The sequence below is a fragment of the Equus caballus genome, chromosome 16 (genome assembly GCF_041296265.1).
Source record: "Equus caballus isolate H_3958 breed thoroughbred chromosome 16, TB-T2T, whole genome shotgun sequence".
Taxonomy (NCBI): Eukaryota; Metazoa; Chordata; class Mammalia; order Perissodactyla; family Equidae; genus Equus; species Equus caballus.
The window spans coordinates 53,780,537-53,796,383 of record NC_091699.1 but is presented as its reverse complement, the minus strand read 5'-3'; the positions used below and the strand labels follow the sequence as shown (position 1 = coordinate 53,796,383).

Here is a 15,847-nt window from a genome sequence, read left to right as displayed (position 1 = left end):
CTTTAAAAAGGAGGAATAAAGTGAGAGGGATTATTCTACTTGATATGAAAGCTTATTATATAGCTACATTAGTCAAGACAGTATGGTACTGGTGAAGGGATAGATACATAGAGCAATAGAACTAAATAGTGAACACAGAAATGGAACCACACAATTATGCCAATCAACTTTTCATAGACATGACAAAGCAATTCAATGGAGGAATGATAGCTTTTTCAACAAATGATGCTAGAACAACTGGGTATCCATAGACAAAAAATGCACCTCAATCTACACTTTCACACCTGATAGAAAAATTGACTGAAAATGGATCACAGACTTAAAAATAAAATGTAAAAACTATAAAATTCATTTTAAAAATTATGGAAAATATTCAGAATCTAGGGCTAGAAAAAAATCCTTAGGCTTGATACCAAAAGAAAAATCCATAAAACAAAAGATTGATAAATTGGATCTTATCAAAATTAGAAACTTTTGCTCTGCAAAAGCCCATGTGAAGAGGATGAAAAGACAATCTATGGACTGGGAGAAAATATTTTCAAATCACATATCTGAAGGACGACTTTTTCTAGAATATACAAAGAATTCTCAAAAGAGTGACAATAGCAAGATGGCAGAATTGGAGGTGTCAGCCCTCATTCCCCCACAGAAATACTGATTTAACAACCATCCCTGGACAAAAAACTTCATGAGAGCTTGAAATCAAGGTCAAGGGTTACAGCACACCAGTGGAACACAGAAACAAGAAAAGACGCATTGAAAAGGGTAAGAAGAAGGGTTTCACTTTTCCTGCATCACGTTTCCCCCAAGTGAGTACAGTGCAATGCTGAGAAAGATCCCCTCAGCCCACAAGTTCTCCCATGAGGGAAAGAAAGAGCAAGCCCACATACAAACCCTGGCACCAGGCACCCCCATGGTATCCACTAACTGGCCTGCCCAGAATCTCTGGCTGTTTTGACTGGTGAAGGGCTTTTCCTGCTGAAGGCAGTCTGTAAAGACTGGAAGAGGTGACTGCTTGCTCAAATGCTCAGAAACCAATGCAAGGCTATAAGAATCATGAAGAATCAAGGAAACATGACACTACCAAAGGAATGAAATAAAGGTCCAGTAACCAACCCTAAAGAAATGGAGATCTATGAACTGCCTGACAAAGAATTCAAAGTAATCATCTTTAAAGAAGCCTAGTGAGCTACAAGAGAACACAGATAGACAACTAAATGAAATCAGGAAAACAATGCAAGAACAAAATGAGAAGTTCAACAAAGAGCTAGAAATCATGAAAAAGAATCAAACAGAAATTCTGGAGGAGAAGAATACAATGACTGAAATGAAAAATTCCATAGAGAGCTTCAGTGGCAGACTCAGTAAGCAGAAGAAGAATTAGTGAACTGAAAGACAAGTCATTTGAAATCATCCAGTCAGAGAATAAAAAGAAAAAAAAATGAAAAAGAGTGAAAAAAGCCTACAAGATTTATGAGAACCATAAGAAAACCAATGTAGACATTATGGAAGTCCTAGAAGGAGAAGAGAAAAAAGGAGGTGAGGGGAAGAAAGCTTACCTGAAGAAATAATGGTTGAAAACTTCCCAGATCTGCAGAGGGAAATGGACAGCCAGATTCATGAAGCCAAAATGACCTCAAAAAAGTTGAACCTAAAGAGGTCAACACCAAGACCCACTATAATTAAAATGTGAAAAGTCAAAGACAAAGAGAGAGTTTTGAAAGCAGCAAGAGAAAAGTGACTTGTCATGTACAAGGGAACCCCCATAAGACTATCAGTGGATTTCTCAGCAGAAACTGCAGGCCAGGAAAGAGTGGGATGATATATTCAAAGTGCTGAAAGACAAAAACTGTCAACCAAGAATGTTATACCCAGAAAAACTGCCCTTTAAAACTGAAGGAGAGAGAAGACTTTCCAAGACTAACAAAACTCAAGGATTTCATCACCACTAGACTACCTTACGAGAAGTACTAAAGGGAGTTCTTCAAGTTGAAACAAAAGGATGTTAAACAGTAACACCAAAGCATATGAAAGTATAAATATCACTAATAAAGGTAAATACATAGACAAATACAGAATAATGTAATACTATAATGGTGGTACATAAATTGTTTTAAATTCTAGTATAAAAGTTAAAAGACAAAAGCATTAAGAATAACTACAACCACAGAAATTTGTTAATGGATATACAATGTAAAAAGCAGTAAATTCCGACATAAATAAAACAAAGGAGGGGAGACTAAAAGTGTAGAGTTTTTTTATGCAGTTGACCTTAAGTTGTTATCAGCTTAAAATAGACTATTATAATAATAAACTGTATGCAATCCTCATGGTAACCACAAAGAAAAAACCAACAGTAGATACAAAAAACATAAGGAGAAAAGAATGAAAGTATATCATTATAAAAAAACAGCAACATCAGATTATAGTGGAAGAAAGCAACAGAGGAAGAGAGGAATGATGGACTACAAAAAAGACAGAAAACAAGTAACAAAACACAACAGTAAGTCCTTAACTATCAACAATTATCTTAAATGTAAGTTGATTAAACTCACTAATCAAAAGATATAGAGCAGCTGAACGGATAAAACACAAAATCCAACTATATGCTATTTACAAGAGACTCACTTTAGATATAAGGACATACATAGCTGAAAGTGAAGTGATGGAAAAAGATATTCTATGCAAATGGTATCCAAAAGAGAGCAAGGGTGGCTATATTTATACAATATGAAAAAAGACTTTCAGTCAAAAACTGTCACAAGAGACAAAGAAGGTCATTACTTAATGATAAAAATGTCAATTCAACAGGAATATATAACAACTATAAGTATATATGCCCTCAACATAAGAACACTTAAACATATAAAGTAAACATTGACAGATCTGAAGGGAGAAATAGACAACAATACAATAATATTATGTGACTTTAATATCCCATTTTCCATAATGATAGGTCACCCAGACAGAAAATCAATAAGGAAACAGCAGACTTGATTAACGCTATGGACCAAATGTACCTAACATCCATATACAGAACATTCCATCCAACAGCAGCAGAATATACATTCTTCTCAAGTGCATACAGAACATTCTCCAGGATAGATCACATGGTAGGTCATTAAACAAGTCTTTACAAATTTAAGAAAACTGAAATCGTTCCAAGTATCTTTTCTGAAAACAATGGAATAAAACTAGAAATCAGTAACAAAAGGAAAACAGGAAAAGTCACAAATACATGGAAATTAAACAACACATTCTTGAGCAACCGTTGGGTCAAAGAGGAAATCAAAAGGGAATTTAAAAAATACCTTGAGACAAATGAAAACAAAAACACAACATACCAAAACTTAAAGGATTCAGCAAAAGCAATACTAAGAGTAAAATTAATAGCAATAAATGCATACATTAAAAAAGAAGAAAGATCTCAAATTAACAACTCAACTTTATATGTGAAGGAACTAGAAAAAGAAGAACAAACTAAGCCCACAGTTAGCAGAAGGAAAAAAATAATAAAGATTAGAGCATAAATAAATGAAATAAAAATAGAAAAACAATAAAAAAATTTTATGAAATTAGGAGTTGGTTTTTGAGAAGATAAGCAAAATTGACAAACCCTTAGCTACACTAAGGAAAAAGAGAGAAAACTCAAATAAATAAAATCATAAATGAAAGAAGAGACATTACATCTGATGTCACAGAAATAAAAAAGATCATAAAGGACAATTATGAACAATTATATGCCAAAGATATGGACAACCCAGAAGAAAATGGATAAATTTCTAGAAACAAAACCTACCATGACTGAATCAAGAAGAAATAGAAAGCCTGAACAGAGCAGTAAAAAAATAAAGAGATTGAATCAGTAATCAAAAACCTCTCAAGAAAGGAAAGCCCAGGACCAGATGGTTTCACAGGTGAATTCTACCAAACATTTAAAGCAGAATTAATACCAACCCTTTTAAAATTCTTCCAAAAAATAGAAGAGGAAACACTTCCAAACTCATTTTATAAGGCCAGCATCACCCTGATACCAAAATCAGACAAAGACACCACAAGAAAAGAAAACTACAAGCCAATAACCCTGATGAACCTAGATGCAAAAATCCTCAAGAAAATATTAGCAAACCAAATTAAACAGCACACTGAAAATATTATACATGACTAAGAGGGATTTATCCCTGGCATACAAGGATGGTTCAACGTATGCAAATCATGCAGTATGATATACCACGTTAACAGAATGAAGGATAAAAATCACACAATCACCTCAATAGATGCAGAAAAAGCATTTGACAAAATTCAACATCTTTTCATGATAAAAACTCTCAGCAATTTAGGTATAGAAGGAACTCACCTCAATACAATAAAGGCCATATACAAAAAGCCCACATCTAACAGCATACTTAATGATAAAAACTGAAAGTTTTTCCTCTAAGATCTGGAATAAGGCAAGGATGCCACTTCCATTCAGTATAGTACTGGAAGTCTTAGCCAGAGCAATTAGGCAAGAAAAAAGAAATAAAAGTCATCTGAATCAGAAAGGAAGAAGTAAAATGGTCTCTGATTGCAAGTGACATGATCTTATATGTAGGAAACTCTAAAGACTCCACACACAAAAAAATCAACCTGTTAGAACTAATAAATACATTTAATAAAGTTTCAGGATACAAAATCAACAAACAAAAATCAGTTGCATTTCTATACACCAACAACAAACTATCTGAGAAAGAAATTAAGAAAATAATTTCATTTATAATAGCATCAAATATAATACTTAGCAGTAAACTTAACCAAGGAGGTGAAAGACTTGTACACTGATGTACATCATTATAAAACACTGATGAAAGAAATTGAAGTAGACACAAATAAATGGAAAGACATCCCATGTTCATGGATTGGAAGAATTAATATTATTAAAATGCCCATACTACCCAAAGAGATCTATAAATTCAATGCAATCCCTATCAAAATCCTAATTGCCTGCCTTACAGAAATAGGAAAAAAAAATCCTAAAATTCATAAGGAACCACAAAGATCCTGGATAGCCAAAGAAATTTTGAGCAAGAAGAAAAGCTGGAGGCATCACTTCCTGATTTTAAAATAAATTACAAAGCAACAGTAATCAAAATAGTATGGTACTGCATAAAAATAGACCAACAAAACAGAATAAAGAGAACAGAAATACACCCACACATATACAATCAACCGATCTTCAACAAAGGTGCCAAGAATATACAATGAGGAAAGGATAGTCTCTTCAATAAATAGTGCTGGGAAAACTGGATATCCACACAAAAAGAATGAAATTGGATCCTTATCTTACACTATACACAAAAATTAACTCAAAAAGGATTAAAGAAATGAAGAAGTGAAACTCTCACTGTTTGCAGATGACATGATTTTATAGATAGCAAACCCTAAAGAATCCATCGGAAAACTATTAGAAAAATCAACAATTACAGCAAAGTTGTAGGGTACAAAATCAACTTACAAAAATGAGTTGCATTTCTATACTCTAATAATGAACTAACAGAAAGAGAACTCAAGAATACAATCCCTTTTACAATCACAACAAAAAGAATAAAATATGTAGGAATAAATTTAACCAAGGAGGTGAAAGACCCATACAATGAAAACTATAAGACGTTACTGAAAGAAGTTGATGATGACATAAAGAAATGGAAAGATACTCCATGCACATGGATTGGAAGAATTAATATAGTTAAAATGTCCATATTACCTAAAGCAACCTATAGATTCAATGCAATCCCAATCAGAATCCCAATGACTTTCTTCATGGAAATAGAACAAAGAATCCTAAAATTCATACGGGGCAACAAAAGATTCTGAATAGCTAAAGCAATCCTGAGAAAAAAGTGCAAAGCTGGAGGCATCACAATCCCTGACTTCAAAACATACGACAAAACTATAGTAATCAAGACAGCAGGGTACTGGTACAAAAACAGGCACACAGGTCAATGGAACAGAATTGAAAGGCTAGAAATAAAAGCACACATCCACGGTCAGCTAATCTTCAACAAAGGTGCTAAGAACATACAATGGAGAAAGTCTCTTCAATAAATGGTGTTGGGAAAACGGGACAGCACATGCAAAAGAATGAAAGTAGACCATTATCTTTCACCATACACAAAAATAAACTCAAAACAGATCAAAGACTTGAGGGTAAGATCTGAAACCATAAAATTTCTAGAAGAAAATATAGGTAGTATACTCTTTGACATCAGTCTTAAAAAGATCTTTTCGAATACCATGTCTACTTGGACAAGGCAAACAAAAGAAAAAATAAACAAGTAGGACTTCATCAGACTAAAGAGCTTCTGCAAGGCAAAGGAAACCAGGATCAAAATGAAAAGACAACCCACCAATTGGGAGAAAATATTTGCAAATCATATATCCAATAAAGGGTTAATCTCCATACTATATAAGGAACTCACACCACTGAACAACACAAACACAAACAACCCAATCAAAAAATGGGCAGAGGATATGAACAGACATTTCCCCAAAGAAGATTACAGATGGCCACTAGGCACCTGAAAAGATGTTCAACATCACTAATTATTAGGCAAATGCAAATCAAAACTACACTAAGATACCACCTTACACCTGTTAGAATGGCTATAATCACCAAGACAAAAAATAACAAATGTTGGAGAGGTTGTGGAGAGAGGGGAACCCTCATACACTGCTGGTGGGAACACAAACTGGTGCAGCCGCTATGGAAAACAGTATGGAGACTTCTCAAAAAATTAAAAATAGAAATACCATATGACCCAGCTATCCCACTACTGGGTATTTATCCAAAGAACTTGAAATCAACAACACAAAGAGACCTATGCACCTCTATGTTCACTGCAGCATTATTCATAATAGCCAAGACGTGGAAGCAACCCAAATGCCCATCAGCAGATGAGTGGATAAAGAATATGTGGCATATATACACAATGGAATACTACTCAGCCATAAAAAAAAAACACAAAGTCTTCCCAATTGCACCAACATGAGTGGATCTTGAGGGTGTTATGTTAAGCGAAATAAGCCAGAGAAAGACAAACACCATACGATTTCACTCATGTGTGGAAGATAAACAAACACACAGACAAAGAGAACAGTTAAGTGGTTACCAGGCGGAAGGGGCTTGGGGGGTGGGCATAAGGGGTAAAGGGGTACATTTATATGGTTACTGATAAATGATAATGTACAACTGAAATTTCACAATGTTGTAAACAATTATGACCTCAATAACAAAAAATAAAGTATTAGGGAAAATTCTGGAAAAAAGAAAGGATTAAAGACTTAAACATGAGACCTGAAACCATAAAACTCCTGGAAGAAAACATAGGAGAAAGCTACTTGACATTGGTCTTGGCAATGATTTCTTGGATATGACGCCAAAAGCAAAAGTAGACAAGTGGGACTATGTCAAACTAAAGAATTTCTGTGCAACAAAGCAAACAATCAACAAAACGAAAAAGGCAACCCACACAATGGGAGAAAATATTTGCAAAACATATATCTGATAAGGGGTTAATATCTAAAATATATAAGGAACTCCTACAGTTCAACAGCAAAAAGCACCCCCAAATAACCCTATGAAAAATTGGCAAAGGGGGCCAGCCCCAGTGGCCTAATGGTTAAGTTCAGCATGCTCCACTTCGGTGGCCCAGGTTCGGTTCCAAGGCATGGACCTACACTGCTCTGTTAGCAGCCATGCTGTGCTCGTGGTCCACATACTAAAAAATAGAGGAAGATTGGCACAGATGTTAGCTCAGGGTGAATCTTCCTCAGCAAAAAAAAAAAAAAAAAAAAAAAAGGCAAAAGAATTGAATAGACATTCTCAAAAGAAGACATACAAATGGGGAACAGGTACACGAAAAGGTGTTCAACATCACTAATCATCAGGGAAATGCAAATCAAAGCCACAATGAGCTATCACCTCACACCTGTTAAGATAGCTATTAACAAAATAAACCCCCAAAAGATAACAAGTATTGGCCAGGATGTGGAGAAAAGGGAACCCTTATACACTGTTGGTGGGAATGTAAATTGATGCAGCCACTATGAAAAACAGTACAGTGATCCCTAAAAACAATTTAAAATACAACTACCATATGATGCATCACACTTCTAGGTATATATCTAAAGGAATTGAAATCAGGATCTCAAAGAGACATCTGTGCTCCCATGTTCACTGCAGCATTATTCACAGTAGCAACACACAGAAGTAACTTAAATGTCCATTGATGGATGAATGGATAAAGATAATGTGGTATATACATACAATGGAATATTATTCAGCCTTAAAAAAAGAAGGAAATCCTGGCATTCGTGACAACATGGACGAACCTGAAGAAAATTATGCTAAATAAAATAGACATAGAAGGATATGATACCACTCTGTACAGAGTTCACTAACCTCCCCACCTTCCGGGGACGCAGGGATCTGGGGCCTACATGAAAGAATGTGTCTGGGATCGGGGCCAAAGATGGCCACTTCGACCCTGACCCCAAGGCACAAGTTACTAAGACAATGTCCTGCGTCATGTTCCTTGTCTGGGCTGGCCACCCCGACAGGCACCTGACTGGATTATAGAAACATCCCATCTGTGGGAACAAAAAGATAAAAACATCCCATCCATGGGAACAAGAAGAAATAACTCAAAGTATCTAAATGTCTGAAGCCCCGAGTTAGAACCCAGAAAACATTAGAATAAAAGGGAGTCACAGGCATAGAACAATTTGGAGTCTCACTGAGGAGAGGACGCTCTGCCCCAGACCCGGACAATCAGCACTCCCGCCCGCCGTGCAAACTATTGGGACTTCCCGGGCTAACTGTGGTGTGGATGTCGTAAGTACCGATTTGTTGTTTGCTTCCCCGCTCCTTGTTCTGTTCCCCTTTATCAATAAACTCTGATTGCTTAAACAACAAGTAGCCTTGGTGTACCCGTCATTCCTTGCCCTTTACGGCTGCGGAAAACACACCCATCTGAAGAATCTAAACTAGTCAAACTCATAGAAGGAGAGAGTGGAATGGTGGTTGCCAGGGTCTAGGGGGAGAGAGAAATGGGGAGGTATTATTCAAAGGGTATAAATTTTCAGTTAGCAAGATGAATAAGTCCTAGAGATCTACTATACAGCATAGTGCCTATAGGTTTTTTTGGTATAATAGTTTTTAATTGTATTTTACCATAAAAATTTGCTAAGAGGGTAGATCTTAACTGTTCTTATCATGAAAAATAGTAAGAGGGCAGGAGGGAACTTTCAGAGATGATGGACACGTTTATGGCATAGGTTGTGGAGATGGTTTCATAGGTGTATACTTATCTCCAAACTCGTCAAGTTGTATACATTAATTATACACAGCTTTTTGTATGTCAATCACACCTCAACAAAGTGCTTTGAAGAAAAAAAAAATTCCCAAAACAACAGGAAGAACAAAAACAACTCTAGAAAATGGGCAAAAGATATGAACAAACGTTTCAGAGAAAAAGAGTATAGAGATGGCAAATCAGCATATAAGAACATATTCAACATCATTAGCCATCAAAGAAACACAAATTAAAACCACAATGTGATATTACCATACCTTTCAAAATCCCTAAAATAAAAAACAGTGACAACACCAAATGCTGCCAAGGATGAGGAGAAACTGGATCACTCATCCATTGCTGTTGGGCATGGAAAATGGTCAGGGCCCTCTGGAAAAGAGCACGGCAGTCTCTTACAAAACTGCAAATGTGCTTACCATATGACCCAGCAATTGCCCTCTGGGGCATTTATCTCAGAGAAATGAAAACTTATGTTCACACAATGACCTGTCCACAAATGTTCATAGCAGCTTTATTTGTAATGGCCAAAATCTAGAGACAAGCCAGATGCCCCTCAATGAGTGAATGGTTAAACAAACTGTTTACCCTTCTCTACCTCCATACCATGGAATACTACCCAGCAATAAAAAGAATGAACTATTGATACACATAATGACTTCGATGAATGTCAAAGGAATTATGCTGAGTGAATAAAGCCAGTCCAAAAAGACTAGTTTACCGTATAATTCTATTTATATAACATTCTTGAAACGACCAAATTATAGAAAAACAGATTAGTGGTTGTCAGCCGCCCCTCCCACCCCCACCCAGGTGTGGTTATAAAGGGCAAGAGGGATGCTGTGGTGATGGAACAGTTCTGTATCTTGACTGTGGTGGTGGATATGTACCTACACATATGATACAATTGTATAGAACTAAATATGCACCACACACATACACACTCACAAACGAGTACAAGAAAAACCAGCACAATCTGAATAAGATGGGTGGATTGTATCAATGCCAATGTCCTGGTTGTGATAGTGTACTAGTTTTAGGAATTGTGACCATTGTGGCAAACCGGGCAAAGGGTGCGCAAGATCTCTCTGTATTGTTTCTTAACAACTGCATGTGAGTCTACGATTATCTCCGAATATTTTAACATTACCTTAGATGTGCAAATGCTCCTGGGGGATTTATTTTTTTAAATGAAGTAGAATCCTCTTAAAAATGCAATGGCCCAGGGCCGAGGACTATTTCATAAATTTTAAGAAACCACCTAGTGCATAAGTGCCACTCTCTCACCTTGCTGTCAGGGACGTGATGTGTGCTGCATCGTGTTAGAATTAGGAGTTCGAGAGGGAGATACTGGCCGTGGCCTCGCGGTGGTCAGGTGTGTATGTACATAGGTGGGCACCGGTTTGAGAGTGAGAAAGAGAAAGCAGAGGGAGCGAGAGCTATGCCTCTCCTACTGTCAGGGAGGGTAGCGGGCTGATGAAGGTGCTGAGCTGAAAGCCTGGGAAGGGTTTAAGGAGGGTGCTGGCGCCTCGGGAACGCCCTCCTGCTGCACCCTCCAGGCGGCCGTGGGCGGTGGCTGAACAGTCCGGGTGCAGTGACTGAACCCCACCGTCCACAAGAAAAGGTGAGCGAGGGATGGGGACCAGAGATGCGGCCCTTGGGCAGCGGCCCGCAGGCGTGCTAAGCAGCCCGGCTCGCAGAGGCGGCGCCTGGTCTTGGATGCTGCAGTAGAGACGCCAAGGAGACCCCGAATGCAGGGAGCGAAGCGTTGCGGCCCGGGAGGGTGGGGCTGCCCGGAAATCCCGGTGGCGCCAGCCGGGTAGCATCTGCAGACCGGGGGCGCGCACACGAGGGGCACGTGGGTGTGGAGGAACCGGCGCCGCGGGGCCTCCTGCCTGCAGCGCCGCGGCAGCCGGGTGCAGGCGCTGGAGGAACAGTGGGTGGGGGGCCTGCCCCGCGCAGGCGGCACCTGCAGCCCCAGCCCGGCGCCCAGTGGGCAGGCCAGGGGCGGGGACCGCACCGAGGCCCAGCGCCTGGAGGCGCTCTCTGCGCGCGTCTCTTCCCTGGTGCCTCCTTCCTGCTCCGGTGCGGGAAGCCGGCGGCTTTGTCCGGGGATGGCTGGGGGTGCAGGCGGGAGACGAAGGGGCTTCCCTACTGGCCAAAACGCTAGCAAAGGGTGAAGACAGGGACGGATAGAGACCAGTGGGAGCGCCCAGGGGCTTCGAGGGAACTGCACCCGCAGCCGAGCTCTGGAGACTGGCGCCGGGGACCAGTGAGGACCGGCGGGTTCCACGTGGGTGGACCCCGAGCTGGGGGCAGCGGTAGGGTTGCGGGTCGCCGTCGTGTGCGCTCCCCTACGCCAGCACACGAACCCGGCACACGGACCCCTGCTTCCACCCGCCCTAGCAGGGTTGGCGCCTGGGAGGGAAGGCGGCCGAGTATGGGGACAAGGGGGGGGGGGGCGGGGGCCGGTATGCGACTGAGGTGTGGCCGCGGGGGAGGGGACGGGAGGCACGAAGGCTGTGGTCCGGTTGCCGCAGCAGTCCCGCAGTCGGCGCCCCGCGAAGAGGAGGCGGTGAGGGGCGGCGAGGTGCCCGCTGGTCGCACTGCGGTCCCTGCCGGCGTTAAGCCGTCCTCTGAATGAAAGGGAAAGGATCCATTTAAAGGAGAGAGGGCGGGCGAAGACTTTTGCCGGTTCCAGCCGGAGCGGAGGGGTTTGGCCGCCGGGACGTGGGAGTTGCAGGGCCACGCCAGGCGTCATAATGCGGGGAGGTGACCGCGAGCGCAACGGCGCCTCCACCTGGGTTGAGCTACCAAGAGCGCGATCCGAGAGGGGAGATGCTTTAAACTGGGTATTTCCCATAGTGGTCCTAAACCTTGCCATAACCCCTTCCACCCTCACCCCCACACACCTCCAAATTCCTAGTAGAGAGCGTTTTAAGCAAGCGCTCAGTACTAACCAGCTTCATTTCCTGGTTTAAAAAAAAAAAAAAAAAAACAGGACAAATTCTTCACTTTGTTAACCTGTCCGTCCCCAAGTCCCCACGAGGCAGCTTTTCACAGCCCTAAGACGCAATCGCTCCAAACCCACAGCGAGTTGCTCGTGCGCTCGGCTTTTGCTCCGCAAGCCCCGAAGTGTGCCACCGGAGGACGCTGAAGGCAAAGTCTGGGCGGCCGCCCTGGTTTAGAAAGCGGTGGCCTCCCGGTGCCGGCGATTCTGCCGCGCGAGCCGAGTGTAGACGAGCCTCTCGTCCCCCTCCCACGGCGAGCGGGTCGGCCCTGCACCGACACTTGGTCAGTGTCCCTCTCTCCCTCTCCGGTATCGCGCATTTTGTCTAGAGAGCGTGACCCGGCAGACAATGAACTCGGAATCCCGAGCACCCGCCAGCGTTTGTCCAGTCTCTGCCTCCCGACACCTCTGCCCTTCCCCGGGGCCGGCGCTGTGTGCGCACCTGGACCGCCCAAGTCCCTCCGTCCCCAGCTCCCCACTTCCCACGCCAAAGCAGCGAGAGGAGGGCCTTTTCGAGTTACCTGTCTCATGGTGGCAGCCACATCGAGGCCGTCCCCCTCGCTCTGCTTCCCAAGGGCAGAGCCCAGGAAAGTCCGAGGCACCTGTGCCACTCACCTCCCCCCATGCAGGGCGACCCCCTGCGTGTGTGTGCGCGCGCGCGCGCGCGTGCGGCACGCATTTAACCGCACAGAGTAATTCCCAGATGTGCAAGACAAAGCATTTCAAAAAGATGGTCCAGAGTTCAAGTAAAACACACACACACACACACACACACACACACATCTGCTGGAGGCACTGAGCCGGGGCTCGCCGCCTGCCTGGGCTTCTGGAGCGTACTCATCAGGGAGAAGGGGTTTTAATTCTGAATCTCCGCCAGATCCGCTTGGTGGTGCCGCAACAAGTGGCCCCGCCGCCTACCCCGGGCTACAGCCTCCGGGTCTCCAGTCCTTGCTGGAATAGCTGAAGGAGGGTGAGGGGAAGGGGGGAGGGGAAGAAGACTATTTATTTATTTTTAATTGTGGAAATTCTATCTGCGTTGTCACAATCAACTTCCAATTTTAATGTGGCGGTATCATCAAGATTAACACCTGGAAATGCAAAATTTACCCACCTTCCTATTAAAGAGGTGTGTTTTTTTAACCGAGCATTTTTCCTCCAGACGGACTTACACTTTATTCATGCAATTTCCCCGACCTTTGCGGTTTGGAGAAAGGCGGGGTGCTAACGGTAGCAAGGTGTTTCTTTTTATATCAGATGCTTCTCCCCCTCCCCCTATCCAATTTATAATGGCTAGATTCTCAGCTTCCTCAAAGGTTCCCTATCTAGCATTTGTGCCAGAAACTTTACGAGTAAACTATCTTTTCGGGTCGACCTCCTTGTCACTTGTCCCGCGCCCAGAGAAACCCAAGTATCAATGGGCCAAGTCTCCCAGCTTCAACACTGAGTCACATCCCGGCTAGAAAGGCCCTCAGGGGCGAAGGACGCGTTACCCGGCTGATCAGAATGGGGAACAGAGGTTGGAGCGCCCAGAGTCCAGGGGCCTCCGTCTTCCTCCTCACGGTGTCCTGGGACTGAGCTGAGGGCCGCGGCGACCTCGACTGGAAACCGCGTCCCTGCCCAAACCAAGTACAAAACTCCCTTGAACAAAAGTTTGAAAGAATCAGTGTAGCGACAGACTTCTTCTAATCTGGTTATAGTAAGTAGTCATATAGGTATACCCACATAACCCAAGTGGAGAGCAGACGCCCAGATTCGCTGTCCCCATGTGTTGCTGGAGTTGGCGCAGACGCGTCCGCGGGCACAGTGGCGAAAGTGACACCGCATTTTCCCCGAATTCCTGCCTTCTAGGGTGGTGCAGCCGGGAGAGAGGGCCACGGGGACGTGGGGGAAGAGGCTGCGGAATCCGTTCGTTCTGCGGTAGCACCGGGGCTTCTGAACAGCGCGCAACTCCAGGGGGCTCTCGCACGGCCCCTTCTCCCGCTTGAGAAAAGCGATGCTCGTTATGGAAGATTAATAGCCGAGCTTCTCACGACCGCGCGGCGCGTGCCTACCGGCACCACTAGCTTAGTTGTTTTAACTTGACCTTTATTATTAGCAACGTGCTCCCAGAGTCTAGAACTGGATTCGCACCCCGATGGCCGCCCTCTCCCCACCCCCCCTCCACCCGGCCTGCTTCCTGGGGAGGTTCAGAGACTTGCGCCCCCTCCTCCTCCGGAGGTGGCAGGCCTGAGGCCCTAGGCGACTTGACCCAGGAGCCGGCAGACATCCCCGGGCGTGGTCGGAGGTCTCCCGGGCCTCGCAGCTGGGCGGTGTCTGCAATGCATCGTCGTGGGTTCTCTATGGCACAGTGTGCCGGTGTGCAGAGAGAGAAATAAAAAAAACAAAAAAACACACTCCTAAGTGCCACTTGTATCTATGGAGTGGCGGTGGTCTACACAGAGTGCCTGTGCCTGGAGGTGTTGGGGGAGGGTACTGCGGCCAAGGGGAGGGTACCGCGGCCAAGGGCAGGGCGGGAGGACAGTGAAGGCCGGCTGGCCGCAGGAGAACCCTTCTTCTCCGGGTTCAGCGGCCAGGAGCACCCCGAGCTGCGGCTATAGGGGCTGGTAGGCTCTCCTGCACCCCGCGTGCTCCCCCACCTTCCCTGTGTCCCCCGGCTTTTCCAGGAGGAAGATGGGGTGCCCAGCGGGGGTGGGGCGCGCCCGGCCGCGGGGCCGGGCTGTCACGTGCCCCCCTCCCCCGCCACTGCGGCGGGAGTTCCAATCAGAGCGCGCCAGGGGGCTCCTCCTGGGCAGGAACCACCCGGCTCGGCGGCGGAGGGTGGGCCGCCGTCACCTGACCGCCCGCCCCCGCCCCCCGCGAGTAAGGGGCGGTGGTAGCGTCTGCTCGGTTACAAATGGCCCCTCCCGCCCCGCTCGCCCGCTCGCTCGGGCTCGGCGCGGACCCGCCCGGGCGCACTCCTTCCGCTGGCGTCCGGCGTCCTGCCGCCCTGCCCGGAGCCGGCCAGCGGTCTCCGCCACCCCTGAGGGCGCTCCCGGCCCCCAGCGCGGAGGCTCGCGGGCGGAGGTCGCAACGAGAGGCTGGACCGCGGTGGCGCGCGGCTCGCCTTCCCGCAGGTGAGCGTGCAGTGAGGGCGTGGGATGCTGCGGGCACAGTGCGGGGGACTTGCGGGTTTTCGGATGCGGACGCGGGTCCGTGCGGTGCGCAGGTTAAGTTTGCAGAGCAAGTCCGAGGTGTCTCTCCATCTCTGCCTGCTCTTGCTCCTCCCGCGGGTTGGCGGCTCCCGCAAAAGCCTTGACTTGGGGGAAGGGCTTCGGGGAAATTCTTGTCTTGAGATACTTGACAAAGGTTGAAAAGGCACGTCAGGTGGAGCGTGTAGCTGCAGCTGATGAGGGTTAGACAGGTAGGTGCATTTGAGTGTGCCTGCGTGTATGTGGCTTCCAGGCGAGGAGGATGAGCCCGAGAAGAGGTGAAGCCTCTGCGGCGGGTC

General features: G+C 44.8%; 1 long non-coding RNA gene across 1 annotated transcript in view; it reads right to left on the bottom strand.

Annotated features, from left to right (window-relative positions):
• LOC138918053 (uncharacterized) overlaps positions 1 to 13,003 on the bottom strand; it is a 98,742-nt gene extending 85,739 nt beyond the window's left edge. Inside the window, exon 1 of the long non-coding RNA XR_011426944.1 lies at positions 12,882 to 13,003. This is a non-coding gene — a long non-coding RNA (uncharacterized lncRNA). The remainder of the gene's footprint in view (positions 1 to 12,881) is intronic.
• Between the last annotated feature and the right edge of the window lie 2,844 nt (positions 13,004 to 15,847).